At 38.0% G+C, this 21,656-nt stretch overlaps 1 protein-coding gene across 6 annotated transcripts in view; it reads right to left on the reverse strand.

Moving 5' to 3' along the window:
• The window catches only part of TAOK3 (TAO kinase 3), a 234,201-nt gene that overhangs the window by 210,610 nt on the left and 1,935 nt on the right, over positions 1–21,656 (reverse strand). The window contains exon 1 of one of the 6 annotated variants that reach the window (XM_051972883.1): positions 11,534–11,646. The exons of 2 other annotated variants lie outside the window; for them this stretch is intronic. The gene's annotated coding sequence lies outside the window, so the exon portion shown is untranslated. Of the gene's footprint in view, positions 1–7,629; positions 7,652–8,273; positions 8,401–11,533; positions 11,647–21,656 lie in introns of those variants that run through there. 3 more of the 6 variants (XM_051972884.1, XM_051972885.1, XM_051972886.1) reach the window with 3 other exon arrangements.

Genomic DNA, 21,656 nt, shown 5'->3' on the forward strand with positions numbered 1-21,656 from the left:
CTGGGACTAGTTTTTACTCTCCTTCCCTGCCTTATAATGGAGTAAGGCAGTTTTGAGTTAGGTAGTATAAAGAATGGCACATATGAGATAGGACAACACTCACCCAGAATTTTGCTTGCAAGGTAGTTGGGAAGAAAAGATTAACACAGCAAACGACAGCATGATATAAAACAATATATAATTAAATGCTAATTGTGTGCTGTAAGATTTTAAGGGTTAGACAGGTTCAGAGGAGAAAGTGAGTTAGGAATCCTGGGATAGTTGAGGAAGGCTCCATGAAGAAAGACTAAGCGCTGTGCATACCCTTTGATCCAGCAGTGTTACTACTGGGCTTATATCTGAAAGAGATTTTAAAGAAGGGAAAGGGACCTGTATGTGCAAGAATGTTTGTGGCAGCCCTGTCTGTAGTGGCCAGAAATTGGAAATTGAGTGGATGCCCATCAGTTGGAGAATGGCTGAACAAATTGTGGTATATGAATATTATGGAATATTATGCTCTGTAAGAAATGACCAGTCTGGAGAGACTTTCAGAAAGGCCTGGAGAGACTTACATGAACTGATGCTGAGTGAAATAAGCAGGACCAGGAAATCATTATATACTTCAACAACAGTACTATATGATGATCAATTCTGATGGACGTGGCCATCTTCAACAATGAGATGAACCAAATCAGCTCCAATAGAGCAGTAATGAACTGAACCAGCTACACCCAGCAAAAGAACTCTGAGAGATGACGGGAACCATTACATAGAATTCCCAATCCCTCTATTTTTGTCCATCTGCATTTTTGATTTCCTTCACAGGCTAATTGTACACTATTTCAGAGTCCGATTCTTTTTGTACAGCAAAATAACTGTTTGGACAATGTATACATATTTTGTATTTAATTTATAATTTAACATATTTAACATGTATTGATCAATCTGCCATCTGGGGGAAGGAGGGAAAAAGTTGGAATAACTTTTGCAATTGTCAATGCTAAAAAAGTATCCATGCATATATCTTGTAAATAAAAGGCTATAATTAAAAAAAAAGAAAGATTGATGCATGATCCTTTAAGTATACATTGGATCTTTTTTTTTTTTTTGTTTGCTGTTTTTGTTTTTGTTTTATTTGGAGAATCTTTTAAAAGGCAAGAATGAGAGATGAAGGGAAGGAGCAAAATGAGTAAAAGAATGGAGGTCAAGGATCATAGAGTCATAGATTTTAAGCTGAAATAGACCTTAGAGGTTGTCAAATCCAACCTGGTCATTAATGATTTACTAAGATCAGATATCACCTAAGTATCTTTCTGAGGTAGGATTTGAGTCTGGATCTTCTTGTTTTCAATTTAGGCACTCTATCCACTGCACCAGTCTATCTTAATTGAAATAAACCTTTGTGGACCAAAAGGGAAGTAGGTCTGATTGGAGAAGAGGCACTATTGAGGGATAAGGTGAAATGAAGTTAAACAGGTAGGGTAGGGTCAGATTATGGAACATCTTAAAGCAGGCAAGAAGTTAAGAATTAATGTAGTTAGAGGAAGAAAAAAAAAAGGATACTAAAGATTTTTGATAAAGACGTGACATCACAGGAGGGCTGTTTGAACAGTTAATTGGGCTGTGGTAAGCAGGTTGGATTGGAGGGCAGAATCAAGGGGGAAGGGGGTCCAGAAGATAAGGTTAGTACAAGTGAGAAGAGAGAGTGTTATAGGTGGTTTGTGAGAGACAATTAGAAAGAAATGGTGATGGGATTTGGGACTGATGGGAGTTTATAATGAGGAAAAGCATGGGACTAGTCAAAGAGGGCTCCATGGGAGTGGAAGATTGGCAGTTCAACTGCTTGGAATTCAGTGTGACACAGAGGGAAAAGAACTGAATTTGGAAGGGAGCACTACTAGTTCTGATCACTACATATGTAACTTTGAGCGGAACACTTGACTTCTCTGGGCCTCAGTTTCCTTATCTTTAAAATAATGATGATACTAGTGAAGGCTAAGGACCTTTCAGCTCTAAATGTGGAGAACTCAGGAATCCTTGAACTTTAACGCCATTCTCGGAGTCCAGATCTCACAGTTAGCTAGCTGTATAACAAGTTTTAGTGTGCTTATCACAAATGAAGTAGCATTTGTAACCCTGAAAAGCTTATAGGAAATGCGATTGATTTCTCTCGGAGAGATCATCTGATCCAGAGTCCTTATTTGACATCTTGAGAGGTTATGTGACCTGCCCAGGGTCACAGTGTGTGTCTCAGTAGCAGAGCCAGGACTAGAATTCAAGTGCTTCATTCTGGTTCAGTTTCACAAACTGAGTTTTGCTCCCTCCCCCAATTTAGGCAGAGCTTGATTGGCTCATTCTAAGAGCTAAGGACTCAGTTGAACATAGGTGGGCCACTTTCCATAGGCAGGTAAGTTGCAAACATAAAGACTGAACAGCCTCCATAGGGACTTTCATAGTGAAAGCAGAGAAGGCGCCTCCCCTGTCTTGTTGCCAGCCTAGTATTTATTTCCCTTCACCTCCTTAGACTCAGCAAAAAAAAAAAAAAGGTTACCTGATCTGTGAGATCTTAGGAGATACCCCTAGTTTTAAGCCTGGAAAGTAGCTTGCTAGTGACCCACTTCAGAGGAAAAATAGATAGCTACCATTGAAATGCAAAGAAAGGATGAAAGTAGAAAATAGAAAACACTTGTATACTTCACAGAAACAGCTTACTAGTTTTTGTATAGCTATCAAATGAAAGAATCTTTACTTAATTAAAAGTCTCAATTCCTAAAATGGAATTTGATCACTGCAAACTCTTCCAATTTATTTATTCCTTAAACTTGAACAAAATTTCCTTTAAACAGACAACTGATTCTTGTCCCCAACTTCTATATTATTGTTCTATAAGAAATGATCAGCAAGATGATTTCAGAAAGGCCTGGAGAGACTTACATGAATTGATGCTAAGTTAAATGAGTAGAATCAAGAAAACATTGTACACAGCAACAAGATCATATGATGATCAATTCTGATGGATGTGGCTCTCTTCAACAGTGAGATGATTCAGGCCAGTTCCAAAAGATTTGGGATGGAGAGAGCCATCTGGGAGAGAAAACTGTGGGGACTGAGTATGGATCAGAACATAGTATTTCCATTTTTTGTTGCCATTTGCTTCCATTTTGTTTTCTTTCTCATTTTTTCCTTTTTGACCTGATTTTTCTTGTATAGCATGATAATTGTGGAAATATGTTTAGAAGAACTGCACATGTTTAACATATATTGGATTACTTGCCATTTAGAGGAGGGAGACTATTCCACCACCTTTTCCAGGATAAAAGGAAGTACAAGAATGCAAATGAGACTTATATGTAACAGAAAATACATCTCTTTCTGGAATCATTCTCTGATAGAGTTACTGAATAATTACATACAAAAAGATGTGAGACAAGAATCAAAAAAAAAGACAGGAACAATATTTTAAAGTCTTATGAGTCTGTTGGTTTGGTTATTGCCTTTGACAGTGCTAATCACAATGTCAACAAGACTTAGGAGATAATCTTTGGGAAACATTATCACCTTCCTCCCCCCAGGAAAAGAAGGAAGAAAGGGAGAGAGAGGGAGAGAGAGAGAAAAAAAGAAAGAGAGAGAGAGAGAGAGAGAGAGAGAGAGAGAGAGAGAGAGAGATTGAGAGAGATTGAGATTCCTCACTTAAGGCCAATCTGGTGGTGAACTTATCCCTATTAAGCTATAGTAGGTCTCAGACATAAGACATATAAGGTTTTTCCTAGATCTGCATATTAGTACTATTGTTATTAGCTAGTATTTATAATAGTACTTTAAGATTTACAAAATGCTTTGTATGTATTATTTCAGTTGATCCTCAAAATAGCCCGGTGAGGTAGGTATTATTATATCCTCATCTTCCAGATGAGGCAAAGAAGAAAAGTGAGTAATGTAGGGTCCCACAGGCACTAAGTATCCAAGGTAAGATCTGAAACCAGAAGTTCCTGGTTCTAAGTTCTGTGCTATATGCATTCCACCAGCCAGCTGCATATTCGAAGGGACCTGCCCAAGTTTACAATCTGCTGACAGATACACTTCAAGGTCATTGCTAATCAGTCAATCAATCAAAAAGTGCTTAAGTACCTTCTATATGCCAGGCACAGTGCTAAGTGTTAGAAATGCAAAAAGCAGCAAAAGCTAGTCCCTGCCCTCAGTGAGTTTATAATCTAATGATACCAGAAGGAAACACAAAAAAAACTATACAGCCTCAATATTAGTGTTTCAAGAACCTGTCATTTTAGTGGGGTAGCTCTCCTCTCCCTCTATGTCTTAGTAGACAGTTTATAAGAGTTACTGTAATCATTTATACGATACACAATTTTCATTTTATCTTCACAACAACCATATCAGGTAAGCAGTACAAGTATTGTAGCTCCTATTTGCAGACCAGGAAAATGGCCGAGTGGTTAACTCAGACTGGCAGAGATGGCTTCAAGCTCAATGAATCTCACTCAATAACTTTGGATGATCCACAAATAGTTAACCAAATGAATTGAGGACATTAAAAAACCAAATTGAGGACATAACAAATACTCCGTCTATCATGGCATACAAATCCCAAGAAGCATCCCTACTGTTCCATGATACACAATTTCCAGAATTGCCATGAATTTCGCAAAGGAGATCGATCTCCGTGGAACTGCATGAGCCAGGGAATTGTATTTTAAGAGAACAATACAACTAACTAGGAAAATTGTAGGGTCATAGGATCATAGACTCAGAAATGGAAGGGCTCTGAGAAGCAGTTAAGATTGACCCTCCCTCATTTTTACAAATGAGGAAACTGAGGTTGAAAGAGGTAAAATGATTTGTGTCACTATCACAAAGACAGTGAATAAAGTCACAGATTTAGAATTGAAGGGACTTTCTTCTTAGAGGCCTCCCTCCTAAAGAGGTCTGACACTTGTGAATTAAGAAAGAGACTTTGTGCCTTCCAAATTTATTAGAATTAACAGTTTTCCTATAATCTCTCTTTCTCAATGCTTATGGATATTGGTGATATTTGAAAAAAGAACACGCTTGAAATTCTAAAAATCAGAACCATAACTAATTTGGGTTGTCTGGGGTCTATAGAATAGACGGGTGGCCATATTTTAATTCCTAGTTAATGGAAGCCCACATAACAAAAACTGTAACTTGAGTGGAAAAGTCCACCAATTAGTTGCACCAAGCCTTTATTAAAAACTTACTATATGCCAGGCAATGACCAGAGAGGGTCTTATGATCCTAAAATGGAAACCAGCCCCTCTACTTCTCTTCTTATCAAACACATTCACAAGAACTGAAATTTCTAATAATAACTACATGCTGTAATTCCCTCTTTGAGTATCTGGGCAGAAATACTGTATTTCCTCCATTAAACTTCCTTTTATGTTGCAATACCAAGAAGCTCACTTTCAATCTGAAACCAGAACAATCCAGGGCCATAAATTTGTCTCTAGGAACAAGATAATATGCATGATTTATGTAAATAAATGAAACCTGATGCTTTACATTCCCATTTAAAGTACTTTAATTGGTAAAAAAGGGGATTTGTCTATTTACAATTGAAATGAATGTATCTTCTCCCTTCCCAGTTTGGTTTAGGTAACACATGTAGTCTATGCAGACATATGGCTTCAGAGGTTAGGTAAAGATTCCCTCTACTGTCCAATATGGGCAATCCAAATTTTGAGAAGCCTCTAGATTGAGCTTGGTCACAGTCAACCTGTGAAACAGAGGACCTGTCAAATCTTGATTACCCATATTTCAGTGAGCTCTGTGAAGTGTCCAAAGAAAATGGATCAATTTATTTAAAGGTGAGAAATATGCAATTTGGAAGAGGATACTCTAACCTTCAGTCAATAGGATCTTTACCTCTCTTCTCCTTACTTCAGCCATCCTACCATCCTACCAAGCAACAATAATGGTTATTTCTGGGAAGTCCCTCGGCACTATAAAAGCATCAACACTCAGCTTCTCCATAAACAGTTTCAAACCAACTTCCAGTTAGGTCTACTTTGGTAATATAAAACTGAAAGAGATACTCATATGATGGATGCCTCTCATCTATGAAGTGAGTGCTTCAGCTAATTTCTGTTTTAAAAAAGTCTTTCATAAACCTCAAGAAAATGTGCACAGAGACTATGAAAAAGAGGAAAACAACCGAGAAGACATTACATCTCAAAGATATAAATATGAAAGGGTTTTAACTTCCTCTCCCTGTGTCCTTGGAACAAACTCCACAAATCAGTAATGTCACTTGTCAAAGTTTCTTGAGTGAAAATGCAAATTTTTTTAAGGCGAATTATACTTCACACTCCTGTCATGTGAAATCTCAAAATGGGCAAAACCAACCCACCATCTATTTCTATGATATTAGCAAATTTCCTTTTCTAGGTACCAAATTAAAAAGGTAAACTATTTTCATTTATTTAGAATATTTTTTTTAAACATTTGTAAACTATTTAGAGAGCTTAAGTTTAACATCCACACTGTGAAAAACTTGGACTTGAAAAATCCTGGCTTTTCTACCTTATTTTTGTACACATTAGATTCCTTCAAAGTATGTACTGGGTTTTTTTTTTTTCCCCCTTTATATCTCTATCCCTTAATACAGTGCCTGGCACATAGCAGGCCCTTAAAAAATGTTTATTGACTATTACTCTTTATTGGAATATTTGGTACTAGAAGACTGATAGGAGATACTAAGAAATGGACATATTATTTCATTGGCATAGGGAATCCCCCAGATGAGGAATCTCCGTCACTAACAGAAGGTTAGTACTTTTGCTGTAATCTACAATCCTCTAAAGAGGAAAGAGACTCATTCATTATGTGTTAGATGTAGGATTTGATCCCAGGTTTTCCTAGGATCTTTCTTTATCCAGATACCAATTGCTATTAATGTATTGAAAAACAACAACAAAATCACATTACATAGATTATGCTGTGAGAAGTAAATGTGACTCCCTACTTCTATCATAGGCTTAGATTGCTGTCCCTGCCATTGAATTTGAAATTACTTTAGAAAATCATTCCATTCTCCCTCCCCACCTTTTTTTTTTTTTTTTTTTTTTTGGGCTGCATTAACCCTTTCTGTAAAAGAAGTACAACACAATGAACCACTGCAAAGTATTTTATAGGATGTCAGGGTTAAAAAATGCAGCATATCGATATTAAGAGAAATGTTCTGACAAAGCTTTGCTTAATCAGTAGTTTTTAAAGTCCTATCAAAGTTATCATACGGAAGTACAAATATTTTCCAGTAACATAAGCTTGGTTCTTTTATGCATTAAAACTTTTGCTCTAACCTTTTTTTGATGAAATTGCGAAGTTCAGTGTATGACACACAATTTACTCTTTTTATACAAATAAAACAAAAGTAGGCAGAAATCAGATTTTACCCTTCAAAAAGTGCTATCTGGTTAGGAAGAATAAAGAAATATGAGGAAGATATACATTTAAATAATTGTTCACAGCTGGACTTTGACGTTCAGGGCATAACCAACCCGAAACTCAATAAATGGAAAACTCAATTGCTCTTATTCAGTAGTAATGTTAAGACATGACTCATACCTCAATCAGATTGAAATCTTAAACAGAAAAGATAAAATAATTACTTACTTCAGATTGTTCCATATATGTATATTCTTTTTAATTCAAAGGATGGTAGACATCATATTTCCCAATATTTTGCTAATATAGCCAATAAAATCTACCTAGAAATTACTGTTTCAGAAAGAAATGCGGGCTGGGGAGCCCGGGGAAGAGAGTATCTTCTTCATTAATGCAGTATAAAATCTGACTCATTTTTGAGTTGCAAGAATGAACACATGCTACCAAGCATCTTCACTGAGAGAAAGGAAGTTATTACAAATGCTTAGTTTTCCGAATGAGTGTCAAAGCGACTACTTCCTGGTCATAGAGAGGACTTAAATAAAAGTATTTGAAAATTAAGTCTTAAAAGTTAAGACATCCTAGAAAGAAAATTTCCCTATCTCACTAAAATGCCATTATTCATTCTCCTCATTCTCTAGCCCTCACAGAAAATCAAACTTGTTCAAAGAAAGTCTCTACTGAAGAAAATTTGTCAAATGCAACTGGCGTTGAAAATAACCTAGATAAGGGCCACAGCAATGGGAGCACTAGTTCGAACATCTTGCCATTAAGGGCAAGCATATTTACTTGGTTAAAAAAAAATTAATTACGTTTCCAATGAAGAAATGTTAGAAAGGAGACAGAGAAATCAAATTTAAAGGATAACTCACCAGTTCTTTAGCACTGAAGGGAACTGAAATAGCTGCTCTCAGAGGCCACTCGTCAAACTGTTAAATGATTTCCCATTAAACATAGACCAAAAAAAATTACAAAACTAAACCAAACCAAAAGAAAAACAAACCAAAAACCCAGACAAACTCTACAAGGAACTCTTCTATAACCTTTATAAGGAACTACTGATAAAACAGCACCCTCGGAGAACAGTACTTTTCTATCAGCATTGCAAGCTTAAGTATTTCCTGTTACCTCCACTCCCATTGGTTCCCACAGGTGCAAGTGCCTATGGGCCTCTCATCTTGCCTTTCCTACACCAACCAACTAAAGGAGATTTAAGGCTGACCCAAGTCGAATCATTTTCTCTAAATGGCTAGGAAGTACTGGCTTTAAATTGGAGTAACAAAGAATTACTTTAGTAATAATATAGTAGCACTTTAGTAAATACTATTAGCCAAAAAACAAACAAAACTCTCTACCCGGAGTGGCAACAAAGCAGAGAATGAGAGCTAGCAACAAAATGCCTAGTCGACCCAAGCACTAGAAAACATGATTCCTAGAAGTTCATTACTCTTTGCAAAATACCTTGATGCTAATGTGTTCATGCATTTTTTAAATAAAAAAGCCTTCCCCTTCCCTAAACAGAGGTTAAGAAAAAAATATACACACAATATGTATATCTATATTAGTGCATAAATATACATATATGTATATATCTATATATACACACATAATATGTATATCTATATCTGCCTATAGATATACATATATGAATATCTATATATTCACATATATGTATATCTATGTATATGTATGCACACATATGTCTATATATACACACATATGCATATCTATATCTCTGTGTACATATGTAATAGATATATATATATATACACACACACACACATACACACCTATGTATGTATATAGAAATTCAAGCAGTTAAGTGCAGAGCTTGCCACTAGAATGCACTGCAAGGTCAGCACCACAGACTCAAACTTTTCACTTACACTCAAGCTAAAAAAAACTCAAATTCCTTTCCAGCACATAACATGTCAAATCAGAGTTCTCTGTGCTTAATTTCTCTTTCCCTCAAAAAACCGTCCGTGATACAGTGACATATGTTTCATCAGGGAAAAGGGAAAACTCACCATGAGTCACAAGTGACTAAATTCTTACAATTCTGGTTTTCAAATGTTTAAAACACACTCATCCATACAACTGAGAGTTGGCCTCAAATTAACATCAGAAGTTTGATTTGCCCATTTTAGGGGTCAATATGGGTGTCTTATTAAAAAAATACACATGTATTTAGAAGCACTACACATTCCAATTTTAATTTTAATTTTTCTAATGACCAATTTAAACACGTGCTGCCAATTACTTTTTTTTGGGGGGGGGAGGGAGAGGCAAAGTGACTTGCCTGGGATCATACAGCTAGGACATGTTAAGTGTCTGAGACCACATTTAATCTCAGGTCCTCCTGGGCCAGTGCTCTATCCGCTGTGCCATCTAGCTGCCCCATTCCCAATTACTTTTTACTATGATAAAGTGATAGTAAACCCCAAACTAAAATTGGGACTTTGTCCCATTTTCAGGGTCAGTACTAGTATCTTGTTAAAAAAAAAAATACAGCTAGATGGCTAAGTGGCTGTCCCAGGAGTCAAGAGGACCTGATTTCTAATATGGCCTCTGGCACAACATCCTAGTCCTAGTTGTGTAATCCCAATTACCTCTCAAAAATATTTAGGGGGTACTATATGTGTTTCAATTTTGATTTTGATTTCATTAATGACTGATTTCAAAAGGGTGTGTCAATTATTTTTATTTGAATCTATCCTAATGAATATTGTTCTCTTCCACCCTACCAAACTTTGACAGAAGCTGAGAGTCAGAAGGGAACCTTAGAGTTGGTTGTCCAGCTTAATGGTTAAATACTTCTCTTTACAGTAGCACTCGAATTAAAAGATTACTGTGAGCAAGGAGTTATAGCTGGAAGGGTCCTTCAAGATCATCCACTCTGCTATTTACATAGGACAACACCAAAGTCAACAGTGGTTAATATACCCAAGAACACAGAGGCACCAAGTCAAGATTTGAATTTAGATCCCTTGCAGCCAAACTCATTGGCTTCCTCATAGAACAGAGATATTCTAGAGATTTTAAGTTGGAAGAGACACTAGATCTATCTAGGTTAATGCTCATTTCATAGATAAAGAAACCAGGTGTCAGAGAAGAAAATGATGTGGCCTAAGATAACATAAGTAGCAAGTGGCCAAGGTATAGGTATGGTGGCTGTGAATAAGCAGTGTCCCACAAAAGAAAAATGAAGTAAATGCAAAAACTGCTGAAAGGGAAAATGTAAAACCAGCAAGAAGAGTATGCAAATGAGCCACATTCTTGCCTAGAATTTGGTTTCATTTCATTTGATAGGAAAAGGTTCATTTTACTCCAGGAAACAAAGGTTTAAAAAAAAAAAAAGTTCATCCACTCTGCTACTGAATATTTGAAGATTTAGCTTTTGTTAATGAGTTTATGTCTGAGCTATTTTAACCAAAGAAGAAATCTTGTTCCGAAAGATTTGAGCCTTAAACACAAGAGTCTTGGCTTCTAAGCCAAGTGGACAATCACTTCCAGATAGAAAGGCAAAACTTAGCCCAGGAGAACCTGACTTTGAGTGTCCCTCCTAAACAAGGAAAATAGTCTCCTAAGCTTGAAGAGTCAGACCCAATGCTCTTTCTACAAAAACACCACCCAACTAAGTAAACAAAAACAAATTCCAAACACTCAAGGACTCAAAGGTCACTCCAGGGAAACTGGTTTCATTATTACTTCAAGCTTATGGCCCAAATAAAGACATATTTTCCTATATTCATTTTTCAATCAGTAAAATGAATAGTTCCCGTCAAGGATTATTTCTCAATTCAAAGACTGGGTCTATGGTAATTATTTGTACAATCGACAAACTTAAATATTGTTTGCTTGAAGGACCAGCAAAGAGATAGCAGAACAAAATTCTTTTCTTTCAAATAAATCCTTGTCCCGGTGGCCCAGTGGATAGAGCACCATGCCTAGATTCAGTTTTCATCTGACCTGAGACACATACTAGCCATATGGTCCTGGGCAAGTCACTTCACCCTGCTTGCCTAAGTTTCCTCATCTGTAAAATGAGCTGGAGAAAGAAATGGTAAATCCCTCCAGTAGCTTTGCCAAGAAAACCCCAATTGGCTTGGACGTGATTGAAAAAAATAAATACCATTGTCCATTTGATGTGTTAACTGCCCCTAAACTTTAGGTGACTAAAGGTACTGGTTCTCTCTCTCCCAAATCGCATGTCAAATCCCTTCCATCCATCATGTAGTCCAGTTGAAATGCTGTCTCCTCTGGAAAGCCTATCCAAATTCATGCTTTGCTCAGGTCCTTTCCCTTTAGACATCACATAACACTTTGTTCTGCAGCTCTCTGATGCGTTGATGTGATATGTATTATATACTTATTTAGTCATAATAATGATTATTATCATGACATAATACAGAAGTAGTGTGACAGTGTTCAGAGGACTGGGCTGGGGTCAAGATGAGAGAGGTTCAATCAAATTCTGTGTCTGATGCATACTAACTGGGAATGGTAGGGAAGAGGTAACTTTCCTGTGCCATAGAATTCTGGGTAATTTATATCCATGGGCAGAGTTTTACATAAACACGAAATCATGGTCCTAATCCCCATCCCTTAAAAAAAAAGTTTAATTAAATCAAGTATTCTGCTTTGATTGCTGCTATCTATGGTCAAGAATTCCCACAAATTCAAGTTATTCTCATTATTCAAGAATTATAACATCCACATGTTTAATGAGAGGAGTTCCACGTGGATATTCAAATGAAAAACGATTCCTTCCCATATTAACAGGGAAAGGAAATAAAATTGATGTCTTTCAAAGTATGCATTGATAATTAATTAGGATTCTGAGCATTATAAAAAGTACAATGTGGGAGATTTCTGCCACCTACAATTCCAGTGGGGGGCCCAATCTAAAACAGAATCTAGATCTCTGCATAGAATCCTCAGGTTTAAAGTGAAGATTACAGAACTGTGCAAGCCGCAAACACATTCTGTACCTTTAGATTAAATCTGAAGCCATATTAAAGTTATTCTGAGTAACAATTTAGATACTATCCTCCCATAAGTGGAGGTTTTTATTTAAGTTTCTTAACATTAAGTGGCAGTGCATCATCTGTAGGGCTTCTACAGTGGATAGAGAGCTAGAATGAATCAAAAGGATGAATTCAAAACTTAACTTTTGTTTGATTTGGTTTCCTTTCTGTGGAACAGGGATAATGATAGCACCTATCCCTCAAGATTAGAAAATGACATCCTCTGTGTAAAGTTCTTTGCAAACCTTAAAGCACTATTAAAATGCTAGTTATTATTATTATTATAATTGGTAATACCAATGGCAACAACATGCAACAGCCTACTTGCACCTACGAAGAGTAAGTATTGTATGTTGGGTGACTTTCAGGTTTGGTTCTTCGAGATCTAGTATTCTATTTGTAGCCTTTGGAGCTTAATTAGGAGGTTGGGCAGTACAAAGCTCATAAAGACATCTACAAACCGGAACAACTGGAAGACCTCAGCATTCATAAGGAATTCCTTTTTCCTTTGGACTCTACTTGGGCATTCTCCATGAGTGGCAACTATCTTGGGTGAATCCATGTACATTTTAGATATTCCGGTGATATTTCCAATCTAAATCCAGGCTATTAAAATGAAGGACTGAAACCATACATCTTGCCAAATATGTGTTTGGAAAGATTCCTTATTATTATGAAACCAACAGTCCACTAAGCCATAGTCTAGACTTGTAGTCTTGTTTCTATCTTCCTCAGAAACAGCAATGAAATCGATGGGGGGGAGGAAGCAGGTGCTGTTATATAAGACAATGAAAATCATCTATAAGGAATGACTCTTCCCCCATAGCCCTATCTAGAATCAGAAAGTTCTTCTTGCAGGCCTTGAGACCAGTTGGGATTTAACTTTCTCTTTAGGATTTTCCTGGTGCTCAATAAATGCACTTATTGCAAGTGGATTAGCCAGAATTAGGGGTACAAGTCTTTGACAATAATGAAATCACCTTCCTTAGCCTCACAAATGCAAAATATGATATTTTATTATTTAAATGAAGAGATTGGTCTAAGGAAGTAGATCGTTGACTTAAAAAACATCACCATATGTCTTTGGTTTGCTTTGTAGTTCCATAAACATTTTGTTTTTTGGATTTAAAAATATTTTTTCTGAAAAAAGATCCCTAGGCTTCACCAGATTGCCAAAGGAGTCCAGCGACCAGAATAAGAACCCCAGAAGTAGCCCCTAGACAAACTAAGAAGTAGCAGGGAAAGGGCAGCTAGGTGGCGTAGTAGATGGACCACCAGCCCTGAAATCAGAAGGATCTGAGTTCAAATCTGCCCCTCAGATAAGAAAGACTTTCTAGCTAGGCAACCCTGGGCAAGTCACTTAACCCCAATTGCCTCAGCAAAAAAAAAAAAAAAAAAAAAAAAAAAGAGTAAAGAAGTAGCAGGGAAGGAGCCAATAGAATGGAAGAAGATGAAAAGCAGAGGGGTTTGGGGGTAGACGTGGGGAGATGACTGGATCTCCCAGGGTAGAAGGAGATAACAATCAATGGACTTCATTCCTAGGGATCTGGGAGAGAATGGACTCAAGAACACAAGCAGGGAAAGAAGGTTCACTCTATCCTCAAACTAGAGCAAAGCAGCTGACAGTAGGTGAAAAGATAAAGTTTCATATGTGCAGGGGGGAGAGGAGAAAGGGTAGAAGTCATTGGCAAGAGTGCCCCACTGGGAGTCAGAAGCCCTAAACTCCCAGCTCTGGCACCAACTCCCTGGGGGGCCTGGCTAAGCTATTTCCCCTCTTTGGGTCTCAGTTGTAAAATGAGATGATCAGATTAAATGACCCATAGAGCCCATTCTAGCTCTAAATCTACGGTTTGCATTATAATTTAAAAAATGATCTTAACCTTCTGAGGCTGATAGGAACAGGGATGATGTACACAACAGCCTTCCACATTCTGGAAGCTCTTAGCTATCAAGGGATGATATTTCCCCTGAAACTTCTTTCTCCAGGTTCTTTCTCCCTGTTTCTTCAACTTCTCTTCCTGGCAAGTATATGAGATCCTTCTCAGTTCTGAAGGTTTTTGTTTGAAAGCCCTACAGCTTGCCAAAGACCTTCCTAAAAAGCAATGCTCTGAACGGAACACTACTCCATTTATTGCCCATCTTCTCCCAAAGGGGGATTCTTTTTCCAGAAAAAATAATTTTGAATCCATAAAATGAAAAATATATAGGACAACAAGGGAAACAAGGAATATATAGAACATTTTTTTCAAGTCAACAATCTCCAGGTCAAGAACACTTACTTGGACTAGTGTCTTCATTTTACATAACAAAATATCATATTTTGCAGGTATGAGAATAGGAAGCATGATTTTATTATTGTCATAAACTTATACCCCTAATCCTGGTTAACTTACTTGCAAATAAATGCATATTACTGAGCATTTATTTATTGACCAGAGACTGTAATCTCCTAATCCTTGATGCTATTTTTCCTAAGGGAGCCTGAAATTGGGTTTATCTCCACCACCACCCTGCAGTCCAGCCCACCCTCACCAACAAATAAGCTCACAGTAAGTATTTAACAGAAGCTTGCTAATTGGCTGCTACCTGTCTGTCACATATATTGTTGATGTACTGGATTATATGATGTTGTCTTGGAACCAGTTCCCATCTCTATTCTTTTGCACAGACATCCTATATCTGAGAACCATCCTTTCCACATTTCTGCTTCTGAGAAGTCCTATATTCTTTCAAGGTTCAGCTTAAGGGAAAGATAACCTGTTTTGAGCCCCATTGTTGCTAACACTCTGTTCATTTATCCTACTTCACATGCACATACATATATACCTACATATACACATATGTGTATGTATATATACATTTATATTCTCATTGCCTGTCAGTATTCATATTTGTTGTCATATATCTATATATGTATATGAACATATTGACTGCATCTATATCCGTGATACGTAGACATATATTACTTATCTGTATACATGATGTAAATTATAAGCTACTTAATAGCAGAGACTCATTTTTTTCTTTGTCTACCCAGGATATATGGTACAGAAATAATAATAACCACTCACTTCCAGGGTTGTTGTGAGGATCAAATGAGATAATATTTGTAAGGTGCTTCGTGAACTTTAAAGTGCCATGTTGTTATTTTCTGATCTGAATCATCCACACATCTGTGATTTCATCAGTGTGGGTGGCCATTCCCTTCCCCCAAAACAACTGCAACCTTTCCACCATCTCCATAAGCTGCTGGCTAAAAGTATTCATCACCTGGTAGCCAACCAAGAAGTGATGAGTTCTCAGAGGCCCGCCAGCTCATCACCTTGCCCATAATCACCCTTTCCTGTTTGGTAGGGCCTGCCTGCCAAAGCTTGTGATCTCTTGGCACAGTCTTTGAGGTCCCAAGGTCACTATCACAGGAATGTAGAGGTAAGAACAAATCAGTGCAGTGGAGGTTGAACACAGATACCAGGGCATCTATTGCAACACAAGGCTGGAATGTTGTTCCGTTATCACGAACATCTCCATTTCCCCAGTGAACTACACATGCTTTCAGGGACTTGATAATGGGATGACATGCTTAGAGTCTGGATGAAGATATAATTTAAATGACTTTCAGGACAAAGACTCAAAATTTTTATGAGATGGGGTTCCTTCTACTTGACTTGATATTGAATTTGAATAAGACTCCCCAAAAAGCAAATCCTAAAAGCACCAACAAATTGAGACAATCACAAACTACACTCTTGAAGTATAGTTTTTAATAAGCATCATAACATACTCAAAAATATCTACCCAATTACTTGGACTTTAAATTGTGAAAATTAAAAAAAATTTTTTTTCACCCTATGGTTGTGAAACAACATTTAGTGTTGAGTTTTTCAAGGTGTTGGTTAGTTTTGCAGAATTGTTTTTATTTTCTTCTTCTTTTTTTTTAATCATAACATGTGGGCCTCTGGGATAGCAAAGGGAGAAAGATACCATTGGAAATATAGGTAATTTGAAAATGATAGTAACACAAATGTATTTAAAACCAAAAAGTCTTCTCTATTCTAAGAAGACATCTAAGACATTTTAAAAAAAGAACACTAAAAGGAATTCCATAGAAAAGAACTTTTAACTACAATATTTTCACAAAAATAAAAAATACTAATGGTTTTGATCTACAGCATTATAAGATGAAAATCAACAAATATCAATACTGACAGGAATGAGAACGTGTTATTTTCAAGTGTGCTTATACATTAAACCAAATCTGATGTGCCTTTTGTCTGATAGATGACAAATAGTTTTTGGAAGGCATATGGCTTCAGTGTATAGATAGCATAAAATAGTTTATTGTACTATACTTGGCTCCTATTAATGCTTAGTAGATGGCTGGAATCCAGACACCTTCATTAAGAGTTCTCAACTGTTAGGTCCTATAGTTACTTCAATTGTCAGTAAGGAGCCATTGATTTTGTCTGCATAATAGAGAATAATTTTAAACTAAAACATCTTGGTGGTTTTGCCCAATAATCTTGGTTGGTGAAACAAATAGAAAACATACCTAACTTTCTTGCATTGACTCTTGGAGATTTTCAATGACCAAAAAAATACATTAACAAGGAAACTCCTCTTCTTCTTTAGATAAATATTATATAGGAATGCTATTGAAATGACTAATTCAGGAACTACACATGGGAATACTGGCACATTCTATTGCTCTTCTCTTACAAGAAAACAAAGGTAATATTTTTGCCTCTCAGGATATGAGCATTTAAATCAGGCAGAAATCACCAGAGGAAGATAGGGAATGATCTTTTGATTTTGCTTTCCACATTTCTATTCCTTTGGCCAATTATTAGCATTGATATTTCTAGTCCTTCCACTGACCACTTTCACGTATTTAGCAGAGAGAAAACAAGAAATCATAGCCCTAGAAATCATCTCTTGACTTTTCTCAGTTTGTTTTTTCTTAAAGCTGGATTTAATTCCATAGAGGGTTTTGGAAAGAGAGGTTGAATATAAAAGATGTTCCTACTCATTGTATCTTAAAGGAATTATAGTAAATCATTTGCCCTCCCTTTTGCTTCTTTCCTCCTTCACACCCCCATCTCTTTTTAACAGTTGGGGAGAAAATTCTCAGTGAGAATGGAGGTTATGACTCACATGGAATTTGGGGGTTTCGGAAGCCACATAAAGTGTTCAGTATCAGGTACGTGGGGAGTGCTTGTTCAATTCTTATCGCCACCCTCTCTCCCCCATCCCAGAAAACTGGGATCAGTCACTTTTATCCTGAATCTCAATCGGCAGTTCCTCCATCCCCCTCCCTCCATTCTGTCCATGGCAAAGAGCACAACATTCCTTTTTCCTATTATCCAAAGCTCTCCATGACTAAACTTGGGCACCAAAAGTCCCACAAAAAGAACACAATTACAACCTAGAAGAGAGAGTCAAGGAAATTTTGAAGTGAAATTAGATGACTCTCTCCTTTTCCCACACCCCACAATGCTTCCAAAGCTACTGTTTATCACTCAATCTTTCCAAAAGGGAAGCAGAGAACTAGAGGTCAGGAAAACACTAAGAAGTTACTCAAAAGAAGTAGGAAACAATTGTAATAGCCCAAACTGTCAGAACACACGTGCATTCAAAAGCAGCACTTAACTGGGAGTCAGGGCAATATTAACATATCCCCGACACAAAGCGTAACAAGCCTGGTCATTAGCTTAATCTTAACATCCATCAGAGTTGGAGGCTGCTCCCCCCACCTCCATCCCCATCTTGGGGAAGGGGGGGGGGCTCCTACATTGTTTGTCTCAGCATTTTTAAGAGCTATTCACCCACCTCCCACCAGGACTGGTTTTAAAAGGCTTGCTTATCTCCTTCTTCAACTTGGGCTGGAATTTTGCCTACAGATCAAGCCCCCGTGGCTCGGAGAAGGAGAAATCTAATTGGAAAGTGCTGCTAGTTCAGCAGCCTGATAACTCTTATTTGGAAGCTCAAAGGGAATTAAAAATATCTTCAGTTCGCAAGAGTTGGAAGGTCAATTTTCTAAATATTGTCAAGTCACATTTAAATCTGTCTACTGCAGCCCGACACCTTTTAACCTGTAAATCTGAAAGGAGTTTCTAAACTCTTATATATGGTTCATGTTTCTATAGCCTTTGGGTTCTTTATAATAATCCCTGGAGTTAGGGCAAAGGGAATCACTTCCACTTTACAGATCATTCAATCAATCAATAAACCAACATTAAGTACCACTAAGTATCAGACTCCGTGCTGGGTGTTGGAGATATAAAGATATAGATAAATGAGTTTACAGAAATGGAGCAAACGACAGTTCCAACTTAAGTCTGAGCTCAATTTTAGCTTAATTTGGAAAGTCTGGAAGCCCTTTATGCCCTTCCATATTCAGGTAAAGCCTCAAGGTCAAGGATAAGCTTTCCAAGCTTCCCACAACATTTAAGTCATTCTTCCAACCTGAAGAAAGACTCAAAGGAGTACTATCTCAATAGATACCTGAGCAGACCTATTTCTAAAACAATAAAAACAAAGCTAACCAATCTTAAATCTCTCTAGTTAGTTTCTCCATTGGGGATGGGGTGGGAAGAATTCAGCCCTCCCTCCCCCTCTCCAAACAAACAGGATACTAACCCAGGGTTCAAGAATCTTTTAAAATACCCTTATGACTATGTTTCAATATAATTGGCTTCCTTGATAATCCTATGCATTTTATTGTGGGGAAGGGATAATTAGGCAGCTAAGGGAGTTCATGAAACACACAAAAAATGTAGAATCCCTGGTTTCCAACATAGATGGCCTAATTTCCAGGTCCCCAGCAACCTGTTTAAAAATATTGATTCTGGATATGCTTGGGTCCTCTACCTTCTGTCCCTACTTGCTTGCATATGGCTGTCACTGCCTCTCCCCAGTATCAAAGGCCCTCAAGATAATAGATCCTGCTGACATGCTCTTTTCATGATGGCCTTTTTTTTTTTTTTTTTAATTCCCCTCTCTCCCTTTTACCGTAGGCCTCAATCCTTTATCCCCTTGTGAATTCTGTGGGTTCATGAACCTCTCCCTTAAATAAGCATATACCATCAGTATTTTTTATTCAGTTGAAGGATATCTGAACTATGCAAGGAACTTTGAGCCACCTCGGATGCTTATAAGCTATGACACGGGGCAAGTCATGTATAATTTTTTCATCTCAATTCTTTCATCTGAAAAATACCCCTTTCCTTAAAGTGGTAGTGAGAATCAAATGACAAAAAGAAAGAATTTAGAAATGGCTAGGTAATAGTGCTAAGGCACTATTGGAAGTCACTACCTTTCAGGCACAACCTTCTCACCCTCTTCCGGAGGGGCTCTTAAATCTCAGCCCAAGCCTTCTTCAAAATTCATCCCCCAAGGTATCCACACCACTGAATAATAGCTAGCATATTCATTGGGCTTTTAAAATTTGCAAAGTCCTTGCCATCCATTATCCCACTGGAGACACAACAACCCCAGGAGGTAGGTGCTATTACCATGCCCATTTTGTAGATGAGGACTCCCAGATTCCACAGAGAACTTGGAATTTTGTTCTTCCTTTGTTCTTCCAAGTCTGATTTTTAAAAGCCATTTAGCTGCCCCAATCTCAGTACCCTCTAGAAAAGCCTTCCCCTCAGACCTTTCAATTTTGGTTCCTTTGAAAGAACTTCCTTCCAAGAACTCCCAGTCTCTATTCCATCCAGGATCATCATCAGCTCAGATTCTATTATCAGGCACTCCCTGCATTGACATTTTAGCATTAACTTTCCTTGCCTTTCTCTGCAGTCCCATCTTCAGGGACTCCCTGGAATCCCCTTTAACTCATTCTACCTTCCTATCTCCTCTTCAGGGTTTCCTCACTTCGGACACTGCAATTCTCTCTCTGATGTCAGACTTATGGTCAGATCTTCTCCCCTTAGAAGCTCTATCATACAGTGATTCTGGCAGATCAAGCACCCTCCCTATGAGGCTCAAGCCCCTCTCTGGGGTCTCCATTCTCCAAAGCAGTCCCTGCCATTTTCTGAAGACATTCTCATCTAAGACACCATGTCCTAGTCCATCCTTTAATTCCTCTAAACTAAAATCCATCTTCACATTCCTTCTCTGTGGCGGTCACCTTGGGCCCTGTTGTCATGCGATCCCATTTGTCCCTTCAGCCCTATAGCATCAAGCTGCTTTCCCAATTCTCCTTTGATTAGATCCATAGTCATAGACCTCTGGGCTCCTCTCTCTCTGCAAATTCTGCCTTTACAGTTGCTCTCTGATATGGCTTGGCCCCTCTTATCCCTGACAGATGGGTCCCTCTTTTTGTATCCCTTTACTGAGATCTACCATCTGAAGTTTCTCACCTCCAAGAACCTTCCTTCCCCTCCTCTCAGCCTTTACAGTCAGTCACAGATCTTTTCTGGATGTTTAGTCCTTCAACCTTGCTCTCAAATCCTTCTTGAGGAGGTCTTTTTTCCTGAGTCTCTCCTGTCACTTTTCAGCTCTGGTATTCTGAGGTAAAGTCTGCTTTCTTAGCCCCTCTCTGGAGTTTGCCCTCTTCAATATCTGTTAATAGTCCCTTCCTAGGATGGTCTGAACTTTGGCTTCACAATCAGTCTCTCCCTGGGCTCCCCTCTTCCTTAGATTCATTGGGGAAAACGGAGGGAAAACTGGTTGCTTCTTCTATCTCTTCTTTCCAAGTATACCCCATTTCTTATTGTCCCCTATTTCATCCTAGCAGGACCCATCTTCCCAGAGACCAGTTATTTGAAACTTTGTCTTCCACCTAAAAAAAAAAAAATCTCTGAAGTCTCTTCCCATAAAAGCTGTTGTCCTGACTTGTTTCTGAGAGGCCTTTCCTTCCAAGCCCTAGGAGCCACAGTCCCTCTCTTGGGGTCTCTTCCTTGTAGACTCCCCTCTGGCATATGGCCAGAGGGAGAGCATATTCTTCCCTCTTTCAACTTGAGTAATCCCCTCTTTGGGATGCTAGCATTGCAACCACAGCCCTTCTCTGGGTCCTTTCACTCAGACTTCCTGACTCTCAGTCCTTTTCTGGGGTCTCTTTGCCACAGACTTCTTGTTTTACACCTCTTTAGGTTCCAAAGTCCTTAAATCACTTGCCACCAGTCCTGAGGGACTTCTTCTCCCATTCCATATTCAGTCCTTTTGGAAGGTCTCTTTCCTTTAAATCTCCTCTCAGAGCCCCGATATCAAGTCTCAATCTCTCCA

This window comes from Antechinus flavipes, chromosome 1 (genome assembly GCF_016432865.1).
Source record: "Antechinus flavipes isolate AdamAnt ecotype Samford, QLD, Australia chromosome 1, AdamAnt_v2, whole genome shotgun sequence".
Taxonomy (NCBI): Eukaryota; Metazoa; Chordata; class Mammalia; order Dasyuromorphia; family Dasyuridae; genus Antechinus; species Antechinus flavipes.